This window comes from Pituophis catenifer, unplaced genomic scaffold (genome assembly GCF_029215685.1).
Source record: "Pituophis catenifer annectens isolate HBS135680 unplaced genomic scaffold, rPitCat1.0.hap2 SCAF_4, whole genome shotgun sequence".
Classification (NCBI taxonomy): domain Eukaryota; kingdom Metazoa; phylum Chordata; class Lepidosauria; order Squamata; family Colubridae; genus Pituophis; species Pituophis catenifer.
The window spans coordinates 19,589,261-19,595,832 of record NW_027256884.1 but is presented as its reverse complement, the minus strand read 5'-3'; positions in this window follow the sequence as shown (position 1 = coordinate 19,595,832).

The window sequence follows — 6,572 nt, the reverse complement described above, 5'->3', positions numbered from 1 at the left end:
TCCATATTCAGTAAAAACTTTCCATAATTAAAGCTTATTTGTTTGGTCATGTACTTTTCTCTGACTTGGTAAATGTTAACAAATGTACAATAAATGTTCATACATGCATTCAATAAATTACTGCATGGTCTGCTGAAGAGCAAATCTCAGATGTCTCACCTCTGCTGTGGATAAAGCCACATTGTATTTTCCAAAAGTTGCTTATGTCATAGTTCACATTTTCCCACACACACTTAACAAATTTTATATATGCCCTTGTGTCGTTTCCTTTTCCTTTTAAATTTGTTGCATTTTTCCAGGTACCAGACATCCCATTTTCAGAGGTTGTTAAACATGTTGCACAAGCAAACTGCATCCCTATTTTAGCATTTTATATCTGCACCAGTGGTGAGTTTCAAATTTTTTTACTACCGGTTCCGTGGGCATGGCTTGGTGGGCGTGGCAAGGGAAAGATATTGTAAAATCTCCATTCCCACCACATTCCAGGGGAAGGTTACTGCAAAATCCCCATTTCCTCCCAATCAGCTGGGTCTTGGGAGGCAGAGAATAGATGGGAGTGGGGCCAGTCAGAATAATTACTACCGGTTCTCCGAACTACTCAAAATTTCCGCTACCGGTTCCCCAGAACTGGTCAGAACCTGCTGAAACCCACCTCTAAAGGTGTACATTATATTCCAACTGTCCTGGGATGTTTTTAGGCAAAAGCTATGGCACAACTATTATACTATATACAACTATTAGCCTAACATCAAGCAAGAGGGGACTGTCCAAATTCTTAAGATGAGTCAGGCAAGCCCCTAGATATGTATCTGACACAGCTTTAAGGCTAGAATTAGGAATTAGAAGGATAGAAGCCAGGATCTGGATTGTTATTTTTAATTATTGGCTAAAACTACTCTTTAACTCAACAGGCTTGACATCCCTCATTAACAGAGGTAACTTCCAATCTACCTGGAGGAAATCCATTAGAGGAAAAACTGGCAGCCTACCACTTCTCTAATGAGGTGATACAAAGAACGGGATATGACAGAGCAAAAAAAGATCACTGAAGGATAGGCTCCTTAATACAGGATAACATTAGTTTAACTACATAAGTGTTGAAAATTGCCTTTTTACCAAAAAGGCAGATGATTATTCTCCATCTGTAATAAACCTCAGACATTACAGAGCATTTCCTCTGGCCAGATTCAATGCATATCCTTCAGCGGTTATTGAAGGTCATTATCAAAAAAATTCCTTTCCACAAATGCCCTGTGATTCTCATACCATAGATGTTCCAGCATATTCTCCTATACTGTAATTACTGTTTGAACCTTTGTGAGGTATTAACCAGACCCTCACAAAGGATTTTCCAGTGACAGACAACTAATAATATATCTCTTATCTTTTAGCACAGTGATGGCGAACCTTTTATTCACCGAGTGCCAAACAGGTATCTGCTTTGCTTATGCACAGCTCCCCCCGTGCACTGCATGCGCAACTACACCATCTGCACATGCGCACGGCTTTTGCGCCCCTCTGTGTGCTGCACGCACAATTGCATCATCTGTGCATGTGCACAGCTTTTGTACACACAATGCATACAGATGAACACCATCTGTGCATGTGTGTGATGCGCGTAGGTACTCGCACACACTTGCACAAATGTGTTCTGCCCCAGCTCCAGATTCCTGAGGATATTGACACACACCAACCAACTTAATAAATTATCAAATTTATTAAGTAGCAAGAATAAACCAAAGTCCAGCAAAGGTTGGCAACCAGCCCAGAAAACAAGATACGATAAGACTTTTCCAAAAATGCTCTGATGATAATTACAAGTTGTTTCCAGCAAGAAACTTACTAATGGTGTGTGACTTAAATAGGCTAAGGGAGTGGCCAATTATCCTTAAGCCTTACTCTCGAGGAGACCTCTTCCTCCTGAGTAGCCACTCCTGCCTTTTGGCAGCCCTGCATGCTCGAGCATTGAGAAGAGGCTCCTCCACTTCGCTCTCTCCACTTGAAGGAGCCTCTGGAGGTTCTGAAGACCCTGGCTGAGTCTCTGCCTCTGGCACCACATCCTCTTCAGCCTCCTCGCTGTCCGACGCGAGCACCGGCTACACCGGCTGCTGGCGCGACACCACACCAGCCTCCTCCTCCTCGGGATCAGCCACTATCCGCGCAGGCCGCTGGTGGGCCACAAAAAAATGTGCACACATGCAAAGGAAAGCTCCGAAGACCAGCTAGGGTGTACACGCATGCGCAGCTGCAGGTGAATTGGGCAACAGCTCGCATGCCCGGAAAGATGGCTATGCGTGCCACCTCAGGCACATGTGCCATAGGTTCGTCATCACAGTTTTAGCAGACCATAAAAGTCCAATCGCATACGATGTTGGCAAATTCTGCCTTGCAGCTCTAAGAGCGAGACGACAAATCCTGACTAATAAAATTGCCTTTCTTTGATACTTTTCAGACTTCTTTCCCTCCCCTTCCTTTCTTCTTCCTTAATTTATATACAATAGTCCTCAACTTATGAGCAGTCACTTAAAAGCCAGTCAAAGTTACGATGACCCCCCTCCACACACACACACACACAAACACACACACCAAAAAAAAGCTCCTTATTACCTGGTTTCAAAATTATGTCTGCTGCAGAGCCCCTGTAGTCACATCCACAAATTTTAGGAAGATTTGCTCTTACACTCACCCCCCCCCCCCAACTCCCCCATCCCACACTGATGGGTGTATGAGATAACTAGGCCTCAGGGATTGGTCAAATGTGTCATCAGTCTTGATTCCTTACATGCCCTCAACAGATTAAGTCCATCCCACTTTGAACTGTGTTAACTCTTATCTACCACCAATTTGCTTTGACCGTTAGTAGTTCAGATTCTTGTAGAGAACTTGCAATAAACCTATATCAGTGATGGCGAACCTTTTTGACACCGAGTGCCAAAAAAGGTGCATATGCATTTGGGCCGCAACCTGGAAGAGGAGCTGCCCAGGGGGCATGCGTGCGTCAGAAAATGAACTTCCGGCAAACTAGTCTTCCGGGTTTCTGGCGCACATGCGCATGCAATGATCAGCTGGCTGGCACATATGCTCAAGCAGGAAAACAGAAGACTGGCTCTTCATTTCTGGCACTGCTGCACACAAAAAGGCCAGCTGATCATCGTGTACATATGCATGCCAGAATCCCAGAAAAGGAATGGGCGATGCTGTGCTTGCCAGGCGACATGGCCCTGCGTGCCACTTCAGGCACATGTGCCATAGGTTTGCCATCATGGACCTATATATTCATTTTCACTGCCTGGACTCCTGATTTCCTGCATTTGATGATGGGACTCCATAGGCTTTTGGTCTGCTTTCCCAGCCCACCAGATCCCTGCAGATCTTGAGCATGTTTCTGACCACACCTGGTCTCACATTCTCCTCCTCACCCCTTGCTACTGATCATTCACTTACCTTTTGTAGACCTTTAGAGTTCCAGAGCTTCTGTTGGGAAAGGAAGCATCCACCTCTTGGCTTTCCAGGCCATGTGGCTACATGTTAGAGGTAGGTGCCATTTTTCAGAGTTGCCACAATGAATTGTATCTGCTCTGAGAATGGCACGTGCTTTTGAGACCATGTCATGTGGCCTACAGGGATGTCAAGAGTGGAATGGCCAGCTCCTCTTCCCCAATGCAAACTTTAACCCTGAGTACTAGGAAAGGTGAAGGGGGAATAATAGGAAATGGATAGGAGGATGTGGATGGCACTTACCTTCTGAAGATCTCTGGAACTCCTGAGATTCACAGAAAGTAAGTGAATGATCGGTAACAGGGGAATGGGGAGTAAAGGGGTGGGACCTGGTGGGGCAGGCAAGCAGACCCTAGGCTTGCAGAAACTCTGAGCGGCGAGAAACAAAGCTGGTGAGATTAGACCTGCACTAGGCCTTCCAAGGCCATGGCAACACCTGAGACGCCCCATGCTACATTGAACAACTGCATCAGGGACATCAGAGGTGGAGGGGTTTAATGACTGTTATGACCTGCAGCCATAATGGGCAATCACCATTGCAGTTGTAAGTTGAGGACTACCTTTATTTTAATTGCCAAATTTAATGTATAATTTATGTACTTTATAAGCAGGTACATGTGTACACTACACAACTCACATGCATACATACCTATGCACATATACATACATATAGTGATTTTGAACTGGTCATTCTCACTTAGCCCACAACAACAATCCTGAGCAACAAACCAGACAGTCAATTCCTATCACAACCAATGGTAGAGCTGGGAAAGAAAGTAGATCCCACACTTGCAAGGAAAACACTAGGAAGGAAAAAAAAAGTGTACACAAATTCTTCAAAGGCCTATGTATTTGTTTATGTTTAATTATTTTCACTCTTCTTTACCTATCTGTTTCCAAAACATTTTTAAAAAAATTTCCATCTAATGCTCTCTGAATCTCCTCTCCTTCTTTTAATCCTAATCGTTCTTTGCTTTCTTTGACTACATTCTTAAGTACCTTTGTTCTCTATCTATATCATACAAGATACTGCTCTGATCCTCATTTTTGCACAAATTATTCACTTCAGCGCATCTGCCTCCTCTACAGCTTCTTTCACTTCATCAGTCCACCAAGTATTCTTTGCCTTACGTGCTATTAGCATTAATTCAATGACACTTAACATAATAGTATTCAATCTGTTTCAAGCAGTTTCCACCTCTTCTTTCCTTTTATCCTTTTCCCATGCATTATGTTGTGAGACTAATCTTATTTTTATACAAAAGTCATATTTTTTCTCTTTCTGCAATCATTCTACTTTCATTCTTGTTTCTTTTATGTCTCCCCGTTTTTTCCATGTGTGTTTTTCCAAAGTTCACTGCCAAGCCCCTCACTTCAATCACACTTTCAGAAGCTCTAATCATTAATTCTTCAATCTTTCTTTATGATCAATCAAATAAGCCTCATCTTTAGATTTAGATTTATTCCTTTGCCATTGGGTGCATGAATAGGAAGTCCTGAATTAACATTCGGAACAAACAGACATGTTTTTCTGAGCAGAGGCTCATCAAATTGTCACCATTTTCATTCATTCTTGGGCCTCTGAATGGCCCAATCAACTTTTTCCCATCTATCAATTCATGTATCCCTTCTCATGGTTCCCTCAGCTGAATTCCAATCCTCACGACTTAAAAAAGGATCCCTCATTGGACAACATTATGGTTTGTTCATATGTTGCTTTTTTCCCCCTTATTTTTAAATCATGGGTTGACCATTCAACCAATCACTCTCTGAGTGACATCAAATAACATATCTGTATTTGTGCCACTGTTAAATAAGACATGAATTTTGAGCAAGGGAGTTAATTGAGGGGATTCATGAGGGAGCTTCCAAGTTTTGTAAGAAAATGACACAAGAAAGGAAATGAGAAGTCAGATGTGGGAGCTTCTGGAAACAAAGTCTGCTGGGAAAGTTTTTCTCTACCAGGTAGCCTCAGAAATTTAAGCCATGAATATTTTCAGTTACATTTCTATTTACATGCATTAAACCAGGGGCTGTCTAGTTTCAGACCTTTGCATTTTCTAGGTCAATCGGGCTACTGGTCAATCAACTCATTCAAAAAAAAAAAAAAAAAAAGGAGGAAAGGGTTTCCATCAACATGAAAAAAACAAACCAGAAGGTTGAAACAATAGGAACTGGATAATCTTATTCCTGCTGGAAAGCAGCAGAATAATTGGAGACATACTTTGCTGTTGCAAGATCACATAGACTAACTACAAACAACGGCATGACAATGTAACAACATTGCTGGGTTGGAATATCTACATTTGCCTGGAAGCAAGAACTGGCGGGATAACAAAATAGACAAATGCATATAAAATGAAAAGGCTAGTGCTCTGGGATGGTAGAATTCAAACACCTGCCACACAATACCCCAATTATTGATAAGAAAAACAGAAAAGTCTGGATTTTGATTATTGTAATACCTAGAGAAACCAGAAGAGAAGAAAAAGAACTAGAGAAAAATCACAAAATACAAAGCCCTGCAAATAGAAATCGAATGACTGTGGCAAAAGAAAGCAAAGATAGTACCAATAGAAACACATACACTCTTAGGTGCAATCCCAAAACATCTGAAGCAGCACTTGAACATTTTACTTCGAACAGCTTACCTTCTGCAACAACAACAACAACAACAATTGCAGAAAAGAAAAAAGTTAGGTTCGTTGATATTGCAATACCAGGTGATGCACGAATTGAAGAGAAACAACTAGAAAAAATAACAAAATACCATGATCTACATATTGAAGTTGAGCGATTGTGGAGGAAGAAATCAGTGATTGTACCAATAATAATAGGAACCCTTGGAGCAATATCCAAATAGTTACCTAGATAAATGAAAATTTTGAACTTATCAAACCTGAATATTCTAGAACTGAATATTTTGACTTTGCAAAAAACAAACAAACAAAAAAAAAAAACACCTTACTCAGAACTGCCTATATACTCAGACTATAAATAGCTCTTAGGTCCTTGTCTAGGACTTGAACAGTTAAGTTTTTACCAGTCCCTGACTGCGAATCAAAGTGAAGGTT